Consider the following 22,060-nt stretch of genomic DNA (forward strand, 5'->3'; position numbering starts at 1 on the left):
TGCTTTCAATAAATTAATTGAAGGAGAAAAATCAAAGTCATTTAAAAATGAAATCGTGAACAGGGGTGAATCGAGATCGCGATTTTATAATGATTTATCGTGCAGGCCTACAGCATATTATGCTTTTACTATTATTGCCATGGATTTTGGTTGATCACTAAACCTTAGCTTTCTAAATCGTGGTAGTTTTTTTTTTTTTACTGTCTAAGCAAATTATATTCATAAACAAGAATAGCAAGTACAATAATAGCACATTATCACTTCAACTTAATTGCATTGACTTGTTTATACACATTTCAGTTTTTGAGTAGTTTTGGCATCCTAAGCATACAGACCATGAGTGCAGCCCGTTGATAAGATATACTGAGTGACAAGAACAAGTAAAACGTTTTACATATGCTGTGGATACTTTGCAATCAATTACCAGTTTAATTCTAGCTGCTTTACGGTCGACTGAACGTGCTGCCCTCTCCTGCTCAATGAACAAGGCTGTCAACCCAGAGAACCACAGTGAGCACAGGCAGATTAACCAAGCAGTACTGGTGATTTGTTTAATGGAAAGGAGTGTAATGTTTGCTCAAAAAGTATCTGCTAGTTGTCACTATGCTCTTCTGTGAAATAAAGAGGCTTAAAATGTCTTAAAAGGTGTTTGGTTTCATGTGCATTTCAACAATGTGTCAGTCAGTCGGTGAGGGAAATTCACTGTCCAAGTCTGCACCAATATGTTAAATGGCATGAGCCCTGCAAATGCTACTCCCTTGGCTTCCCCGACTCAAATGATGGTGTAATGAGCCATTCTCTGGCAGCTGTTTAGGCAGAGAAATGATCAAGTTGACCAAGCAAGGCAAATTCTTTGGTTTGCTTGGATTCTGTGCATATGTCATACAGGTCTTTGCTTGTCTGCTATTGTGGTGTGGTTTATCTACAGTAATGTTCTTCCTTGGACTGACATTTCTTCAAGGATGTTTATCCTGGATCACTGGCCATTTGTGCTGGCTAAGTCATGAGCTCACTCTCCATGTCTGCTCTGATTTGTGTTTCTTTTGTTTTTTTTTCAGACCCTGGAGTAAGTGACCTGTGAATAGAGTTGCACTGGAAGTTTTCTAAAGGACTTCCTTGCTTCTGTAACAGTGTATGAACATCTGACATTAGGAAGCCCAGCAGGTATGTCAAAATGAATTCATATCTTCTGGTAATGAGAGATGATGTTGCCTTTTTATTTCAGTTCTTAAGTCAGGTTTAGCTTTAAAGGTCAGTTTTGAATATTGAGAAATTTAAATAAATATAGCCAAAAAATCCACACCAACCACGGCATTCTGATTCCAGCATGTGCACATATTTACACACACAGTATACACATATTTACACACTGATATGACATTATCTATGTATAACTTATCTAAACATAATTGAAAGGTTGTTTACAAGATAGCACTAGGACAATGCAAATTAAATCTACACAAAGCAAGGCATAGAAAAACAAAACTAAAGAGTGTGTCCCTGTGAGTCACAGCTGAAGTAACTGCCATAGTTTTAAATGAAAGATATGACGTGTGGCTGATAGCTAACCAGCCATGAGAAGCTATTGACTCTTTTTGACTCTGCTGGAAAAGCAGAGAGTCTGGTGGAGCATTGACAGTCACTAGAAGCACATTGATGACCCTTTGAGAGAGTCTGTGTCGGTACCTGTGTTGCAGCTGGCCGAGCAGCTCTACTAAGAGAGGCTCTCCGGTGTGGGTGTCTGTAGAGGAGTGTTACAATAGCTGCTACACGCTACAAGCAGAAAAAGTAGATTTATACACAAAATACACATTTTTGTTGTAAAATCCAACTGTATTATCATCACATGCCAACAAGAATCCATGTAAATATGTGTACAGGGAATAAAAAATAACTTAGCGTGTTGTTCCTTCTACAACTACTTTAGCTTTGAGACACTGAAAGTGCGTCACAAAGCGAAGTCCAGCCCTGGTCTTGGAACTGTCGCCTTTTTTATCCCACTGGAGTTTGCCGGCCTGAACAGCAAGTCATGTGTATTTAAAAATGGATATTCAGCTAGTAAGCCTTATTACATTGGGCCATCTGTTGTTGTTGAATAAATGCTTAGGTCCCATGACAGTGAAAGCCCAATTAACCCTAGTTTATAATATATCACAGATAATTAACACGTTTGTTATCTTCAACTTTCACTTAAATTAGATCTTCAGCATGGCACTGCCTGGAATTTATTTAACAACTGTGGTAAACAATTCAATTGAGATATTCGTACAGTAACTATGCAATTAATATGGTGAGCACTGTGGAGTAATATATGTTACATGTCAGGTTTCTCTTCATGGTCAGACTCTGCACCACCATGTCTTCATTTTTGGAAAAAGCACTGCAGCAAGTGGGAAGGAAGAAAACGCTTTTGGTGGTACTGCTCACAAGGATTTTTCTATTTTCTGAAATTATAAACATAGATAGGCCTTCTTGTCTTTCCAGACGTTTATCTCAAATAGTAAATCAAATTACTTTGGGAATTCAATATCATTTGCCTTTCTAAGAGTTTGTGTTGCTAATGGTCACCAAGTAATGCTAAGTCAAGTAGCTTTTAGCAAACAAGTTTTTTTGGAAACAGATCAAAACAGGAAATAAGAGGCACATCCAGGATGGTGAGATATTGCTTGCTCCATGGGCAGGCCTGTCTTACCTTAGTAGTTATATTCTGTAAAGAAAAATAAATAGGACAAAGGGGAAAAAATTGTTTACATAACTGAATCACCGGCCCCAACGTCACATCCCAAAGCTTAGAGGCATCAAAGTGACAGGGATGACACATGATGACAAGGAGGGTGTCAGATAGGCCTGTCGCGATAGTCAATAAATCAATTAATCGCACGATAAAAAAAATGAGCTTGATAATCTTTCAGCCGCGATAATTTCCATTTGCATGCTTGTTTGTTTTCCTTGTCTCTCTCTCTCTCTCTACTAAAGAGACTGGATGACCACTCTCGGTTCCTTAGCGTAACGAGGAGTGAACCCTCTTGTCAGTCGCATGGTCTTTGTGTGGGGAGGCGGGACTCCTGGCGGAGAGACAGAGACAGAGAAGAGAAAACGCTAGTTGAAAGTTGGAGCAGGGTTTCCCGCAGCACTTTGCAGTTAAGGCGCCGTCAAAAAAAAAAAAAAGTATATGAGCGATATCCGCTGTGTTACTCGGCGTCCTGTTTTCTCCCTTTCATTCCAAAGCACACAGTTGACAACCTGCAGGTGGAGACAGTGGAGACAGGCTTGGACATACATGCCGCTGTGGACTATGTCTCGCAAGTGGTTTCAGGAAAGTGGCGCCAGTGTTTGTGTGTGTTTGTGTGCGCCTGTGTGTGTGTGTGTGTGTGTGTGTGTGTGTGTGTGTGTGTGTGTGTGTGTGTGTGCGTGTGCGTGTACACGTGTGTGCGTGTTGGCCCGCCCCTGCGAAGCTCCGACCTGCAGACAACAGAGGAGCAGAAGAAAGTAACTGTACCTTCACCAAAATGAAGACTGAAAAACAGAACTATTTTGGTACAAACATTTCCTCGCCATGTGGCAGATAGCCACATAGATATAGATAGATATAATTTATTAATTATATATTATTTAAATTTAATATGTAGTGTTTAATAAATAATTGTTAAATGTAGTACAGAGTCTGTAGTCTATCGCACAAACACTCAACGAATGCTGCAAACATTTGACAGCCAGTATGAATTGCCTGGGAGAACATACGTGTCACAAACGGCAATTCCACAACTGTACAACAGCGTGAAAGACGACATACTAAAGGAGATCAAAGACATATTGTGGATATTTAAAATGTCTTCCAGTTCCAGTGTTAAATATTCTTTAGAAATAAAAGTTTATTGATCTTTGAAAAGGTGTACCTGCATTATATGCCATTACATGCCATTATCATCATATTAGATGAAAATGGTCTTAGAACAACAATATTATCGTTTATCGCAATAATTTCTGGGACATTTTATCATCCAGCTAAATTTGTTATCGTGACAGGCCTAGTGTCAGATACATTATGCCAACATGCCTGGCCTCAGATGCCAATGCTGCATGTTTCTGGTCATACCTAATGGGTCCAGTTAAGTTTTTTTGCCATTTGCTTTTCATGTCACTTTTTTCAAAAAATGCACCCAGGGAAAATGTGGCAAGAAAGACTGGGACGGTTTAAAATGAATGTGATCACGTCGGGGAAGGGACTGTGCTGAACGACATGACACAAAAATGTGTCTCTCTCTCTGAAATGCCTTGCTGCTGTGAGGCATAACACAATTAGACTTTAGATTGTTTTTTCCTCTCCCTCTTCCCATCTGATTTCTGCTCTTGCTAGGCTATTCTTTCATCTGCTTTATTCCTCTGTATTGTCATAATGTAGCAGACCCTGAGTGCTGTCACAGATCACTGGTACAGCTTATCAGTGAAGTGGTGCCGCTTCAAATTGGGTCCCTTAATTTAGTCTCTCTACATTAATTCTCAGGATTACACTTTCAGGGGAAAATGCTGCAGTAGTGGAGAGGACAGCTATACATACTCTAGGTAGACCAATCTAGAGTAGTACATGGAAATCTCATGTAGAGTTTAGGAACTGAGAGAAGTAAGAAAAGTGTGTTTGCAGTTCTAAATGTTAAAGCAGCTCTCTGCTTTTGGAATGGACTGCCCTGATCAATCCTAAGCAGATAAGTGGAAGGAAAGTTAAACTGCAGGAAAAATGTAACCCATTCTGGAAATATTAGTTAAAGCTCATTTTACATACAGTATCTTCTGTTCAACAAAAAACAGATTATTAGCAATTGCAATACATTGCAACTGTAGTTTATCTCCATTTATTGTAGTTATTATAATTATATATTTAAGAAATACGATTTACATAAATTAAACAAATGATGGTCACCCATTTTTAAGGAAACTTGTTTAAAATTGCAGAGCATATGTTTACACGTTGTTGCAGCTGTCGGCTCTGCAATACTTTCCTTCATTTAAAAGCTGCCTAGATGCTGATATTTCATGGGCCAGTTTCACTATGACCAGAGCAGCTGTCTCCAAATTCACATTTCAGACTGTTTTTAGGCATTACTCATGGATGTGACAGTTGAAACAATATTCATCTGTGGCAGCACTTTACTGGAACAAATGTAAAGGCATGATTAAGCCATTAAGGCCACATCTGCCAGCCTAATTCCTTTTTAATATGCAGAGAACTCTGCTGTATATTGCTACAGTGGATGTGACATTTTAATTAAGCAAGGGCTGTAAAAATGTTTACCACGAGGTTGCATGGAGTTACTGCTCAAATCACTGTGGAGAATAGTAACCAATGGTCCACACTGGCTACCATTGTCAAACAAGCACACCCCAGAAATCTCACAGACCTCCATACTATCATTGCAGTAATCTGTTTCACATATTGAACACAAAGAAAGGTAAAAGGCAACCAAAATTAATTTCCATCTGTTCTAGTTGATTATAAGGCTTTCATTCCAGTAAAACTAGTATAATAGTATGGAATACTTGGACAGCTGAGCTTGTTCCACCAGTATATTTACATTTATTTTTAACATTACATTACATTACATTACATGTCATTTAGCGGACGCTTTTATCCAAAGCGACTTACAGTTGCTACATATGTCAGAGGTCGCATGCCTCTGGAGCAACTACGGATTAAGTGTCTTGCTCAGGGACACATTGGTTGATGTATCGCAGTGGGAATTGAACCCACATCTCCCACACCAAAGGCATGTGTCATATCCACCGTGCCATCACCACAACACTTTTTCTCATGGTAAATCCCTCTTGAGATTTTCTTTTATTAATACTGCCGTTGACATAAACACTAGGACTGGAAATAGAGCTCTCAGATTAATTTGACACACAAAATGCCAACAAGCACAGACAGAAACCATGAATGATGGTGGTAAATACTGGATATATGTTTAACTAAATTATTTCTGGTTTGCATTGATGATTCCTCATTGTTTCCATGTGCAAATCTTATAATTTATTTACAGGGATGATGGGATTGATGAGAGAAGAACTTACTCTAGGATGAATTTGACTCAACATCTGTATTGTTTATTTTCCATCAAAAGATGAAAGAAGAAGAGACCAGCCTGTTAAATTTAGTAAAATGACTTAAATACATCAGAATATCTGTGTATTATTTTTCATGACCCTAAAAGCATTATAGATATATGGATTGTTTAGCCAGATATTCATCATAATGGACAGCGTATTTTTAAACTCAAAGGTGTCGTATACATCACTATATTCATCTGAGTCAAATGTACACATGAAAAGAGTGCATCAGTCCTCATCAGAGAGTTGCTGGTTTGAATCGCAAGAAGTGCTAGTACAGTAATACAGTAAGTGAACTGCATATTTTGTCTGAAGTGAAGCTGTTTAATAATACAAGGAGGAAGAGTCTGACTGTACTGAGCTGCGCTCCAGTACATACTGTACTGTACTGTAACTGTGACAGAAGGATTTTGAAGCACGGAATTGCTGCAACACAGATGATATATAAATCCCTCTGTAATGTTTTACAGTCAGTCATTGTATCTTAGCACCCTAGTGTAGCTTCAGAACTCTAAGATGTTAGAGTATCAAGCATATTTACAGTTTCATATTTAATAGTTGAAGTTAAGTGAATGTGATATTTCATGATGGTAGGGTTCATGAATATGTATGTGCAGCTGAGGAACTGCTTCAGTTAACAGCAAACTCTCTGCACAGCTTTCACACTCGGCACCGCCTTAGCACATGACTTGGCATTATGATAATACATTATTATTATGTCATTGTAATGATACAAATTATCATGTGACATTCAACAGAATCTCATGAATTGGTTTGAAGAAATGTCTGCGTGCTGGAATGATAGGAAGAAAAAAATAGACACAATTCAGTCAGCAAAAGCACTGAGCATTGGTAGCATGCAATTATAATCGACTGGGGGATTTTTAGGATTGTGTAAAGCATTCTAGGCACATACTTGTCAAAGCACAGTTTGACTAGATTCGTGAGTGGGATGTGGCAAACAAATAGGCAGACGGGTGAGGACTGTCCCAGCTGAAAGTGATGATGTCTGTGGAGATGTCGGTTCTGACTGATGTTGCAAAGCCAAAGCAGAGAAAAGCAGTCAGCACTGTGGACAGCTCCGCTCTGTGTCGTGTTCTCCTCAGGACCTTGGACAGCTCTCCAGGGATCTGACCACAGTCATACACAGTTCATCTACAGTGTATCTACTGAACAAAGACCTACGTATTTCTGTTCTTTTTCTGTACTTCCCTTCACATGTTCACTGTACTTATTGTTTTAGAAACTGGCAATTTCAGATGAACTACAATTCCAAGTACTGGACTCATGAACTCACTATTGGTAACCTAACCTAAACTGTTCCAAAACATGTTAAGTTCTGGCAAGTGGTCAATTTGTCTGGGGATATGTTCCAATAGGAGCCTAAATTTGACAACTGCGGTTTTAGAATAAACTGAAAAATCTAATGATCTGTAGATTGAATTAATTAATAGGGAGAAGTCTGCAGTGTATGTCCTGAGTTTAAAATAGCTACTCTTACTTAGGCTACATTGAACAAACACTATTAAGACAGAGGAGTTTTGCCTTTTTTACTCACATTTTACATTCAACGCATAAACACACATTTTACACAATAGCAAAAATAGTTATTACTGAAATAAGCAATGTATGTTTAGGATATACCAGCCACATTTAACCGCTTCCTAAAATGCTATATAAACGTGCACTAGCTATGCATAGTTTTAATGCTTCACATCAATTTGGAATAATCATTTTTGCAGGTCTGATAAAAGTAAAAGATGAGACCGAACCAAAAAACACTGAACTCTCTATATCAGCGATGACACTGCCCCCAGCAACAAGCTGACACATTACATTGATGTAACCTTTTCATGCCACAGCTATAAACAGGGTTTCTAACAAAAGAAGCTAGTTAATAATTCTTTCAGTAGATGAAGTTCACTGTTTCAAACTAACTGTGCTTAGAAAAATAATAATAAAAATAAAGCAGGTCTCCCAACAGTGACTGGTTCTATGTAAACTAATGCTTTTATATTTGACTGGTGCAGTTCTGACGAGCATCAGGTCGACATCATGAATACAAAATCATTTTATAGCTTCAGTGCGACAGAACAATATTTCATCTTATCCTGAACTGACTCACCCTGTGATATCCATGTACTATTTATTACAAATTACAACCTTACAATGTGAATACAATCATACCTTGATTGGAACATTCATGTAATTGAAAGAGCACATCACAACTGCTGTGAGATGTTAAGTCTAATAAAGCCGGCTATGGCTTTGCGTGACAGGTTCCTGTATTATTTTATTATTGTTTTTTTTTTATTCATGCACAAATGAAAATTAAATGTAAATTTTCTTATTTCAGAATATAGTTATTGGAGATTAACTCTAGAATTCTTAGTGACAGAAAAGTAATCAAGTATTATTATTTGTTTTGCTAAATCTTGACATGCTTTTGCTTCCCTTCTGCAAATCAACATGATTATCCTTTTTCAGACAGACCCTTAACATGGGTCATCCTGCATAGTTTGGAAGGTTCTAATGGAGATTCCTACATAAAAAAACAGGAGTCAAGATGTGTATATCCATATATCAATGCCTGAAAAGTTATGAGTTATGAGGTTTAGAAAATAAATTCATTTTAAAATATCTCTAGCCATTCCTAAGATTTTTAAAGGGAATGTAGCTTGAATGTTTTGTTCTTCTTTTGCTTTAAAAAAATATGATTCACTATCTCAATGTAGGCAGCAGTATTATTTTTTTCTTTTTTTTCTTTTGATGTTGTGGATTAATGGAAGTTTGAGTACTTTGAAAATAATAGAGCATAACACCTGTTTTCCTGTGAAAAGTTTTCAGCCAATAATATATTTCCTACCTTCAGATGCTTTTGTCTTGCAGAAAACAGACTGCTTTTTTTTTACTAACAAGACACATTATTTTGAAGCCAGTCATTAGATGTCTTAATGGTGAAGCTAATTTATCTTGTTAAATTGGGACCTCTGTTGCTTCTCCCCTCTCTTTGCAATGTTGCTTACTTTTTGTCAACAAAGAACAAGAGTTCTGAAGAATGGAACTGCTTTTGTTACAACTGTTATAATTACAGCATTATCATAATAGCCATTTGGAATCAAACCAAGAAGGAACCCTTTCAGATTTATGGCAGCAATTTGGTTTATGTTGGCAATAAAAAGTAAAATTACACCAGCTGAATCCTAAAAGCTAAAAATGCAAAATCCTTTGAAAAAAGTGAAGTGAATGGATCTTTGTTAGTAGTGCTCAAAAAATCTCTAGCAACTGTAAAGGCTATACTGTATCCAAGACACAGTGATCTGCTGGTTTGATTATTAGTGTTAGGCTTCAGGTTAATGTCTCCTTCCTCTATTTATGTCCTTGCCATTTTTACTGGACTTTAGTCATCACATTACCAGAAGAACTGTGGTTCTTTGTTTCCGCCCATTGAGATTTCACATCCAGAGCAGCCAACCCCCTGAAACTGTTTCTGTTACTAAGATTCCAATCTTCCTCAAGGCCCTTCAGTGTACAATTATTTTACCGTATGTAGGGCTTTAAAAATATATATTCATCGTACACCTGGTCTTCAGAAAGCATTCAGATTAATGACCAGACCATTCAATGAATATCATCTTTCCTGTCTGTATTTAGCACATCTAATAATCTTAAAAAGTAAACTGTGATCTAAATTCCGCTCTGCACATTCATGTTTATGGATGCTGAAAATGGTGGATGAGAATTTCCATCCTCCTTTGACTGTAACACGTCAAGGCATCAGTCCGTTCTGTCCTCGTCTTCACTACAGAAGGCTGTTTTCACACCTGCTGTTTTTTTTTTTTGTTTTTTTTTGGCTAAATCTGTTGGATCTATCTGTGAATTTCAGATGCTCTTAACCTGCCATGAATGACTGGAGTACCAAAAATACCTTTCGTTGCCTGCCTCTTGATTATAAATACATTTTAATTCTCCTCTAATAATTATATAAATCCATTACTTGACCTGTTCTATACTGGTTTCTTAATTGCTGCTGGAGATTGAGCTTTAAAGCAATGATTATGGTTGGCTGGCACTTTTTTATTCATACAGGTTTGTATGGAAATGTATTTTTAAAACAGGTCAACTTAGGCTGATCCTGTATTTCTATGCCACTACGACTAATAGGTATGCCATACTATCCAATACTGTTTCAAATTAGAATTCAGTCAGTCACCATCAACAATAAATGTAGAGATATTTGTCATTGTGACTTTGGTTGAGATAGGCACTGACAAGACTGTCACTGTTCATTGGAATAAAACAAGGTCAACAAGACATAACATTCAGTGCAGAAAGACAGTGCAGCACATATAATGCATAGTTGTCTATACTGTACATTTTACTGCATTTAGACTGAGAATTAGAAAATGAAGTATATAGTTGTACTAGAGCTAAAACAATTTTCCATGTTTCAGGTATAAGACAGACCAATAATCAATTTACAATCATTTTGATAATTGAATAACCAAATTTTAGGCAAAATACCCAAAATCACTGATTCCGGTTTCTCAAATGTGAATGTTTTCTGTTTTTTTGTAGTCCTCTATGGTAATAAACTGCCTATGGATTTTGTGCTGTTGGTTGGACAAAGCTAGCAATCTTGGGCTCTGGGAAACTGTGATGGGCATTTGTCACTATTTTGATAAACTAAACGATAAATTTAGAATATAAAAAAAATCAAATAAATAACTAATAATGAAGTGAGTCTTATCTTCGGCTGATGCAGCGACGCAGATAATTTGGCCTCTTTTGATGTTTTCTGATGTTGCTTAGAAATCCCACATACTATTTTTAAGCACTGCTAATTGGCATTTAACCAAACATGATCCAACTAGTTGTGTTTGCAGATGTGATTATGGTAATTTTGTATTTTATGAGGTGTTTACATTACTTGATGTGCCCCCTGCATCAATGTACTGTAACTAATGGGGGTATGCGTCAGATGGCAGGCAGAAATAAACTCTGGACTTTATAACCTTCATATTTATGCTACTTCAGTCAGTGCTAGCTGTAGTATTATAGCGCATGCTTCTATCCCCTTCTGTGGCCTTTTCACCGCGGGTTAATCAGAGCACTGCAGTAGACAAATGGTGAAGATGAGCACGCCCCCTTGTAAAGAAAAAACATTCAATCTCTTCTTATTGTGACTCTTGAACGCCCCTTCGAGGGCTTATTTCTTAAACTGTCTGCTCAATAACTCAATTCTACTCTTATCTCGGGCACAAGGAAGCGATTTAGAGTGAGGTGGGAGAGCTTTCTCTCATTCGCTGGTGGATGTATCCCACAGGCTGTGAAGACTGTAACGATTTATGGAGGACCCCCATCAATGATGTCTTTGAGAGATTACCATGAAGATGGGCGTTAATAACATGGCACAGTATGTGACAACGGATGGTTTATTGATAGGTGCTACAGAGGCATTTGCAACACAAGTTGGTGGTGACGAATTGTTCCACATATAGGACCACATAGATAGCTTGTGAATGGAAGAGATGGGTCTATTTACTACATTGATTTTCTTTATACTTTTGCTATAAATACACATCTGGTCTGATTTCAACAATTACTGGAATAAAGGAAAGTAAGTACAGGAGTAGAACATTGCTTTGATGTCAATACTATCCTCTTATACAATCTAAATGTTCCTGATTTTTGCTTATTCTGTGGATAAAGCTGCAGTAGGTAACATTGATGGAATAGCTAATTCAGAAGTAATTGAAGTATGTCAAAATGTTTGCTGGCAAAAGTCATATGGGATAATATGTCTCGATCCTGGAAATGGTGCTATTCTCCTTGTCTAAATAGAATGTGTGGAAACCCATCTGTGCAATGAGACTGCTGAGATAGAAGGCATCTTTGACTTTGAAGCGATCTTAGGTGGGTTGATGGCGTGGCTTATGTAATACTGCTAGATATACAATACACTGTTATTCCCTTATGCACAGCCACATAGGTTCTGCACAGTCTAAATAGACTATATTATCCCAGACTATAAATCCCTCAGCAATGTATTTTACCTGGTGAATGCTTGCGAGCACCATCTATTCTGTCTATCTATCCATCTGTCTTTAACAATAAAGGTAATTGTTCCTAACACTTCTGTCTTAAAATGAAGCAATATCTATTCAGCACCTCTTGTTAGTCTTGTCTTTGTGTGGCAAACTACGCCATGCTTTGCTGTCTTTCCTTTTCTGTAGTCATCTTACAAGCCCTATGATTTATCCTCTGACCCCTTCAAGGGCTCCCACCCTTAGTGATAGGAACCACTGCACTAGGCCATCATGAAGTCCATCTACTACCTGTGGCTCTCCAGGTTCCATTTTGAAAAACAGACATTTTATTATCCAGAGTTCCATGAATACTACTTTTGATCTTGCATGCAGTATCTTGTATGTTAGATCCACCAGATAATCTAACTTGTTGTGGGAAAACAAATCCACCAATCAAATTATAATAACAATATTGATAGAATGATACATTCTGTCAAAAGATAATATTTTATTTGTCATGTTAATTTCTTATTATACAGAGAAAGTATATTTAGGACATGTTCAATAGGATGCAAAGCACCACTTCAGCAACAGGACACGATGATGTGATTAGGTATTCTTGGGGAAAAAAAGAACATGTTTACACTAATCCATCCTGACTGCAGATATTTGTGCTCCTGTTTCCCTCAGTTCTTCTTTTATTTAAAGTTTTTCTGTGCCTCGTCCTGTTCTCAATTTATTCCTCCAGTTATTTATTTATTCATATCCTCAATTTTTTCTGCATTTATAGGTCTGGAATTTGTATGAGACACGTTATTTGCATTAGTGGCTGTGCGGAATAAAAATTTAACTCCATTGTGTGGCAGGTCTGGTTCACCTTTGTTTGTTCCCTGCCCTTTATTGCTTTTGCTCGCTATTTGACATTATTTGGCCAACTTGTTTGTTGTCATACCCATTTTGTTCCCTCTGTGTTTGTCTGCTTTTGTATTTGTCTTAATGTTTACAGAGCAAAGATGTATTTGTTCTCTCTTGTTTGCTGTTTAGTGAGGAGGCTTTCCTCTTTTCTTCTGCACTTGTAGAGACCAAAGCAGAAAGAAAAGCTGTGCCTAACATGTTCAGCTGCTCATTTTATATGGAGCTCCATTGAGAGGCTCATATGAACTCATAGCTCTTCTACCGAAGGTGGACACATTAACAGCAAAACGTGCAGTATAATGTAATTCAATACAATAGTTAGTCATTAAATACTACCGTTGATAAGCTTACACATTTCAGATTTACTTGAATCGTGTTTATTAATCTTTTTAGACTTATGGTAGATGTTTAATTGCAGTATAATGCAGGGTGTATCGGCCATATCAAAATACTGTGGGGAAAAATAAACGTAAAATGTTCTCAAAGCCAAAGGTGAAATGTTCATATAAAACCAAAAAAATCACATTGATAGAAAACAGAGAAAAGCAGAAAATCCTCACAATAAACATGTGGTATGTTTGAATTTTCTCTCAATAAATGACAATTTGACAGGACTAATAAACAGTGCAATAAAAAATGTGACCGTGCAATACTGTAAATACATTTTACTATTTTAATATTTATTCTCTTTACTTGTATTTATTTATTGTTTGTTTATCTGTGTCTTCTACTTTTCCTCGTATCCCTTGCTGCTGCAATAGTGTAAATTTCCCCATTGTAGGATTAAAATAAAGGATTTTGAATCTTGAATATATATCTCCGTACATATGCACATATGTCTCCACCAGGAATATTCTCTCCACAATGTTATAAATCCAGTTTTCAAATTTCAAACTACACAAAGTGACCATAATGATTCCCATTTAGTTGTTTATACTGTCCCAGCCCCCTGTGGAGCCACAAAGGTTAAGAACATACTAAGCAAAATCTTGGTGTGCAAGCAATAAAACCAGACAGGGCTTGTCCTACTCTGAACCAACAAAGAGGTCATGTTTATATAAAAACCTCCTTGTGGAGTGGGGCGGGGCGTCACATTAACACAGAAATGCCAGACCTCTCTGGTAATAAGAGAAAGCTCTGAGGTAGCAATGACCAGTCTGACATCCACCATACGCCCCCAACCTTTGACTTTATGCAATCTTTTCATGTCCAAGCAAACATTATCTGGGTCATGGAAATACAAATGTCAAGTATTTCCACATGAGAATAGTTGTGATTTGAACCCTGGGGATAAACGGGGCCCTTCGTTTCTTTTAATCTCAGCTTTGCTTCATTTTCTGATCTCTCATTCCCTCTTTTTCTCATCCCTCCCCCTTTCTCGTGACTTCTTCTCCCTCTCCTTCCCTCTTTCTTTTTCTATTTCTCTCCCCACCCCGTCTCTACACTGTGGCACACAGAACCTGTCCAGTAGTTTGTAGAGAGCATTGTGGTAATGTTGTGTGGCAGTTGCTGAGGACAATGGCCGCCGGGTGTTTTGTGATGTAATGATCCCTGCCATCGCCTCCCACCCCCCTCCGGTCAGTTTAGGGGAGTATGGGATGGAAGGTAACGGGCCAAGTACAAACACGCATAAGGAAGAGAAGTGCAGGGAAACAGCATCCAAACGGAGCCAAGCTTGGAACTGGATAATTGCCAGCTCAGATATGGTGGAAGAAAATTAGTCAGTCAAGTGAAGTATACAGACTCTCCCTTTCCTCAACATATACTGCTGAGGTGCACTTGGACGAAACACCCAGCCGCCAGATCTCCGGTGAAGCTGCTCAGTAGTGAGCTGCAGAAGACAGTGGCTGCTCTGCGAATCACTCATGTGTGAATGTGTTTAACCAGAAGAGAGAATTAGATGACAGCACCATTTCAGCATTGTTTTTGTCTATAGATAGAAAGCAAAACACATTCACTAGTTCTAACTTCTTAAATGTTGTTCTATAACTTCTTAAATCTATTTGTGTTATGGTATGTTTGTCAACTTCGGCTTCGGGACATTTGTTTTTTTACTTTTTTTTTTAATTTATTGATACTCAAAATAATCAGCAGTTATTAGTTTCAGCTCTACATTCTTCTATACATAGTTAAATGGGAGAGATACATGGCCTCATTGATGTGTGAGCAGAAAATAACTTGATGTCAGGTGATATTGCCAGGAGGGTATTAGACGGGGTGCTCGGCTTTTATTCTTTTTCCAGTTTGCACACGTCTGTACAATGCTCTCATTTCTTTCCTGCAGATGTCATTGTTTCGTTGAAGCAGTGGTAAACAACCCCATTTTGATGGCAAAAGCGTTGCTCAAACATACCATGGCATGAATGGGAACAGCAGTAAACAAGTGTGAAAGCAGACCACTGAGGTTAGAGGGGGACAATTGACCTCAAGTTCAGCCATAAACAAACAAACGCAGTGTGAAAACAATCAAATTATCTGTTGCTGGGTTGTTCGTGGTCTAGGATTCCGCTATGTCTCAGTGACTTCCAGTTGCCTAGTAGCCTATAGCTATTGATTCAAGTTGTGTTTGGCTCTATTGTGTCTGTAATCCTGCATGTCTGCTATCATCTGCTCAAGATATTGCAGATAGGTAGTGAAGGTGGAAGTGTGTTTAGGATTCGGACTGGCTCTTCTCAGCACAGCCAGAGGTTAATTTGAACTGCCAACACAAGGAAAGCTTTTGAAAATGCACAACTGGAATTGAAAAGCCATGAAAACAAATTGTTTATTTGATTGATAATCATTCATATCTTACCATAATATCTGTTCAAATAATGGCTGACTTTAATGCTACACCAACAACTAATCTATAATAGATGGAAAAAGGAACAGAGCGTTTCCAGCTCTGCAACATAAACATATTGTCAGTCAGGGTTTCATGTTAAGATATGAGATAAAAAGAAGACTGTAGGTTTAAAGTCAGCAAACACTGGTAATGACTAGAAAAGTATGGGATCCATATCTGTGGGGCAGTAAGATCAAATCGGTCGTTCTTTAGTAGTCGCATTTTGGAATTAGTTAACCACCCACCCAGAAAACAAATCAAGAAAAGACGACACAGTAACTACAATATTCAAAACCATTGAACAGAATAGTAACAAAATAGAAAATAAACCAAATAAACATGTATAAATGACAACACCATAAGCCCACCATACACGTCTCTCCCCAGCACAAAGCTTCTTAGGAGCCCTCCAGAAAGCTCAGGTACTTTCTCCATTTTCTAGTATAGACATCCAATCTGGCAAACCGTTTATATGACATTTTTTCAAACGCCGCCACCCTTAGCCATCTCACAAGCCCACTCCTGGATTGACGGCACCCCTTCAGTCTTCCATCCTCTTAAAATAATCTGTCTGGCTATCATTACACTACTCTGGACCCAGCTTCTTATGTGCCTATCCATCCCGCTTAGGATTGACCCATCTCTCAGAACAAATAATGTTGGGCTGAACGGTACCTGGGTCCCTGCAATCTGACATAAATTATCATATATCCCGGTCCAAAATACCTGGACCTTATCACGGTCACTGCATTTTAAAGCCACAAGTTCCATATACATATTATTTTAGCTCTTCAAAAGTGACACACAGTTGACAGAATAGGAACCCACAATAGACCAAGATTTGGTTTAGACTAGAATGGATCTTCCAAAAAAAAAACAAAAAAAAACTTCAAGCTATAGTGTACGAAGTACTCATCAAGTAACATGAGAACAATGCTTTTGAATTGAGCCAACATTGCAGTTGTCTCTGGAGGACACAGCAGACCTACATATTCCAATCAAAATCGAAACACAACTAAAAGGAGGGAAATTGTCATTAATTAAAATGCACATCAGAAGTTCTTGTTGAAAATACACCACAGACTTCTCTTCCATCTGGTAATTACTCTATGAGTGTTGTTAAGTGAGTGGCTTGGCAATATGTTCATTTCAAATACATTCAGCTGATGAGCATGACTTCAATGATCAGGTTTAGATTTGTTTTTGTTAAAGCCAGATTTGATTTGAAAAATATGGAAATGTTCTTCATTACATAAACATCATCTTGACTTTGGATTTATGATACAAAGATTTTTATATTATCTAATCTGGACAACTATTATCATTTTCATCTTCGTGCTCACAAAGCAGACTTTTAAAAATCAAGAAAAAAAAAAAAGCATGTTGCTGAGTCAAAGCAAAAATACAAAAAATGTATTTCAGTTGTAAATATAATTCCAAACCTATTTATCCTATTTACTTAGAACATTTTGTTATTTATTTAAAACATTTTACACACCACACAAAATAAAACACCTCCCTCTCCCCCAAGGGCGGACTGGCCATCTGGCATACCGGGCACTTTCCCGGTGGGCTGACGTGCTTTTTGGGCCGACCGCCGACACACCCGTTGCTGATGATAGTGGTGGTGTCGGCGACAGTGCACAGTGAGGAGGAGACTCAGGAAGAGAGGGACAGAGATGAGGGAGTGAGGGTAGAACCTGCGGTAAGCAGAACTCCCCTTAAAACACTTTGCCCCTTGACAAAACTGAGCCAAAAACAAGTGGTGGACAAACTGTTGATGATAACACTACAACAATAAAAGAAGTAGGCATGCTACTGTATGATTGCATTAGTTTGGCTAAGTGTGCGTGTATCTGAGTCTTGACTGATGATGTTCTCACCAATTTATTATTATTAGGCTATATTAGCCTACTTTTCATTCAACACAGTAGCCTACATCTTAATAATAAGCAAAACACCACTTTAAGGTTCATCAAACCTTAAGCTTGTGCTTGTGCATTTGTGTCCTTAAAGTAGCCTAGATAAACGTTGCATATCATGTGAACTTTCTTAATGAGAATTGTAGCTTTTCTATCTGCATTGGCAGACAAAAACTCATGATAGACCTCTTCAAATTAAAGCACAGGGCCTCTTCAGTTGTGAAATTATATATATATATATATATATATATATATAGCTTGTTTTATGATTCATGAGGAGTATACAGTTTTATTGTATTAATAAATGCCACTTTTTTATAAATATTTAATGTGTCAACTCTCACTGATTCTTGCTTACGCATGACATGACGTTAGTAGTTTTAAGGAGTAGGAGTTGGTATACATATTCAGGGGAGCGCAAGGACGGGTGGTATTTGTGATCTTATGTGGTGGGCTGGTGTGGGCCAAAATGCCAGGGCCGATTTTTGGTCCCAGTCCGTCCCTGCTCTCCCCTGTCCCTACAACCTTTTAAATCAAATAATTATTAATTTCTTACACTGACTGCACTGTAACTTGTATTCTTGTATTTTCTATTTTAGCCAGTTTTATTGTCTATTATTGCTTTTTAACTGCTCTTTAATGTTTTATGTAAAGCACTTTGATTGCTTTGTTGCTGAAATGTGCTATAGAAATAAAGTTGCCTTGCCTTGGCCTACAACCACAGCCTCTGTGACCAGGGCATAGTGAACACTGTTGTGCCTTTCTGTCTCGGAAGTATAAAGTTAACCACCGCAATCTCGCCATTATATTATATTGCAGCAAACGCTGTCTGCGTGAAGTTTTGAAAACTGTAACCACACTTGCGACCGCTTTACTGGCATTGACGTGACTTAAACGCTCCGTCTGCACCGCACCTCTGCGTGTGTGTGTGTCAGAGTTAAGCCCCGCTCACTGTGAAACATGCAGAGAGGAATGAGAAGCTCACACTTACGTGCTCTCAGGTACCGAAATTTAACGACGTAATTCTGCACTTGTGTTATGATATCGCAATACACTTTTCACCTCGGCGAGAAATATCGTCACGTTTTAATATCGTGAGATCTCATGGGACGAGATCTTGTCACACGTCTAATAGATGGTTAGTCATTGGACTTTCATACAAATGCACTGTAGCTAATTTAAGAATAAAAGCATTCCACTATGAATAAACCTGAATAGACTCATAATGGCAACAAGCTCAGGAGGTCCTTCTTGTGACCAGATATGTAGTATAGCTGGTAATAACATCGTTTTTTTTTTTTAATCTGATTTCACTTGCAATTAAGCAGATAATCCAGATGGACTTTTTTTAAAAACCTTTAAACCTGTCCGAGCCTGATTTTCAATTGTGCCAGTGGACACTGTTTTAAAGCTGCATATTCTTGTGTCTAGATTCAGATGAATACATATTAGAAATAATAATTTTAAAAAGAGACTTTTCTTTTAGTTATGGATATTTATTTTTTCCTCGTGTATTCTGTTTCCTCCATATTGTAATACATCAGTAGGATAAGAAATACAAAAATAATCATATTGCATTATTGAGTTGGAGTTAGTTAGATTGTCTCTTAGCTAAGAGTTGGTATGGGATCCCAATCTAAATACATTTCTGAGGTAATATTTCTGATTTCCAAACACATCTCTCTATTGTCACCTAGACAGAATCATTCAGTGTTACAGTAATGTGCATACGCTTTTTTTGTTCCGTCAGTCACTCACCAAAGAGCCTGATCTATGCCAACTCTGAGAGCTTTTTAAGCTACTTTAGATGGACTCATAAAGTCTAGAGCAACAGAAGACAACTGCATGTACTGAGCAGCTCCCAGATATCTGCACTAATAAAAGTTAAAGCTGAATACAACTTTTCAAAATCTAATTCAGCTTCAAATATTTAAATGTATTTGGAATAAACCTGGTTTGTTAGATACATATACAGTATGTGTCACCACTTTGAATATCAAACCTTGGAGGAATTCTTTTGAATTGCAAAGTGTTAGGTTGTGGATATTAGGGTCAGAACACAGTGGAGTGCTTTGCCTTTAAGCCCCAGCATCTGCAAATCAGCTCAAATGACTGTGCTCAGGTTACACAACCGTTCATTACAATGTTGAATCTGAAGCCAGTTGTGTGTTTTCCCATGAAGAATGCCATCACAATAAATTCTGATTGCAATGATTCACCCTAAAAATTAGTTGTGTTTCTCTTCTTGCAAGAAATGTGCTTCCAGCAACAAAAGCATGTCTGTGCTCTTTTATCTTGCTTAAGTAGAATGGCCCAAACATTCCCCTCTACACTGAAAAAGGATTTGATCACTGCTGCCAAGCACAGTCAACATGTGAGGTGGAAATGTTTCGCAAGGAGTGGGAGAGATCTGTGTGCAAGCTGAGTCTGCCTGTGATGTGTTTATCAGGCCTATGCAAATAGAGGCATTGCCACATTCCAGAAATTAGTGAAGTATATTGAGGCAGTGTTATGATGCAATATAAGAATCCTGAACAAAAATGCTTTATTTCATTGACTTAATGACATACTGTCAACACTGTGCGAAGGTTTTCTTTTTAAATCTTACTCATGAATTTGGTGATCATTCAAAGCCAAATATACCGTGCAGTTTTAATCAGTTGGCTCTATGATGTTGTCTTTTTTTATCAACTGGATGTCTTAAGTAATATATAATATTGTAAGTATCATTGGCATTCTAGTGATAATGATTTGGAAGGCTTGTGAATATATTAAATACATGGAAATAATAATGGGCTTTATATTAAATGAGTCAGAGTAAAACGTACTACACGTTTAGGTGAACTAGTTTAGTGAGTCTTCACTCTTCCTCTACTGCAGCTTCCTTAAGACTAAGGAGTTGAATAGCACCTTTCTGAAAAAGGGTCATATTTATTTTGGTGAATTTAAATAATTAAATGAGGTAAAAAAGAATGAAAATTTAACTATGTCTTTACACCTTAGCTGTGGCTTTTCACACAACTCCCAGAATCTTCTTAGCATAGGAGAACTATTCTGTACATCGTCTTGACAAAAGCACTTTGGCATTTGCACCCGTTTTTAAGTTTTTTTTTCATCTTTGTTCCTTTCTTCCTTCAACTGTCTGTTCCACTGTCAGGGGCCCTTAGAGGGGCTGAGTCATACACCAGACTGAGCTCATCTTCACAGGAACCATCTTTATGTTTCATGTTTGCATGACTTCCCCCCCAGGAAGCATGTTATAGACAGTAGACTTGAGGAGAAAGACCCACACACTTGGCATACACATTCATGGCAATCCACTACTTGCTGAGATAAATAGCTTGCTGTTCCATGGTGAAAACCAGCACTAGAGGCCACTTTTAAATAGTTTAATGCAAATGTCGGATGTAGAATACTAAACCTGTAATTGGGGCCCAGTCATTTTTTGTATATATGCAGTGCATTGTAATACAAACAGACATTTCAATTGAATTTTGAATTTTGAATTTGAATATTGAATCTAGTTGAGATTTTTATTAAACGAAATATGTTAAATCAATGTTTTTTTCAGGTTATTTTCTAAATTGATTTCTGTATTTTCTGTATGGATTCCTGCTGTTTGACATGAGCAGTGGCCAATAATTTTACCATCACAGCAGGAAATGACTAGAATACAACCATCACATTTATTGTCTCATTATTTGGTATAAATAAATCACATTGACAAGGTTTTTCAAGTGTTCTGAATACTGTTTACTGACATTCTACACATTGTCTCTATGTAATTGCTTTGACATTTCAAAATTGTTGCATTTTAGTGTTATTTGGAGCTGCCAATCTGAGAGTCTTAGCACAACTTGAAACTACTGAAGCTACAACTGTTACTAATAGGGGTGTGACGAGACAACCAGCTCAAGAGATGAGACACGAGATTAGGTTCACAAGATCAGGACCAGATTTTAATAGCCTGGCTCCGCCCTCCTACGTACTTACGCTCAATTTTAATTTCCCTTCAGTACTACGTCTGGGTTTGCAGTATATTCTTGGGTTTTCTCCCGCCAAATTTTTGGCGGTCCAATCAGCGAACAGAGGGAGTGGCTGAGAACGATGACGTTGAGGCTGTGTGCTAGAGTTGTAGTTCCGTAATGAGAAAGATGCGAGCGAAGTTAAAGCCTGAGCAAGAACAATCTTTGCTGAGTTTTGTTGGTGGCCATGATGTTGTGGCCCTCCTCCTCAGGGTTCAGGAAAAGTTAGATTTTCCAGCTCGC

General features: G+C 37.8%; 1 protein-coding gene across 2 annotated transcripts in view; it reads left to right on the forward strand.

Moving 5' to 3' along the window:
• The window catches only part of lingo2 (leucine rich repeat and Ig domain containing 2), a 248,052-nt gene that overhangs the window by 87,045 nt on the left and 138,947 nt on the right, over positions 1-22,060 (forward strand). For both annotated transcript variants that reach the window (XR_004105613.2, XM_031303352.2), the window contains exon 3: positions 1,059-1,164. The gene's annotated coding sequence lies outside the window, so the exon portion shown is untranslated. The remainder of the gene's footprint in view (positions 1-1,058; positions 1,165-22,060) is intronic.

The sequence above is a fragment of the Sander lucioperca genome, chromosome 1 (genome assembly GCF_008315115.2).
Source record: "Sander lucioperca isolate FBNREF2018 chromosome 1, SLUC_FBN_1.2, whole genome shotgun sequence".
Lineage (NCBI taxonomy): Eukaryota > Metazoa > Chordata > Actinopteri > Perciformes > Percidae > Sander > Sander lucioperca.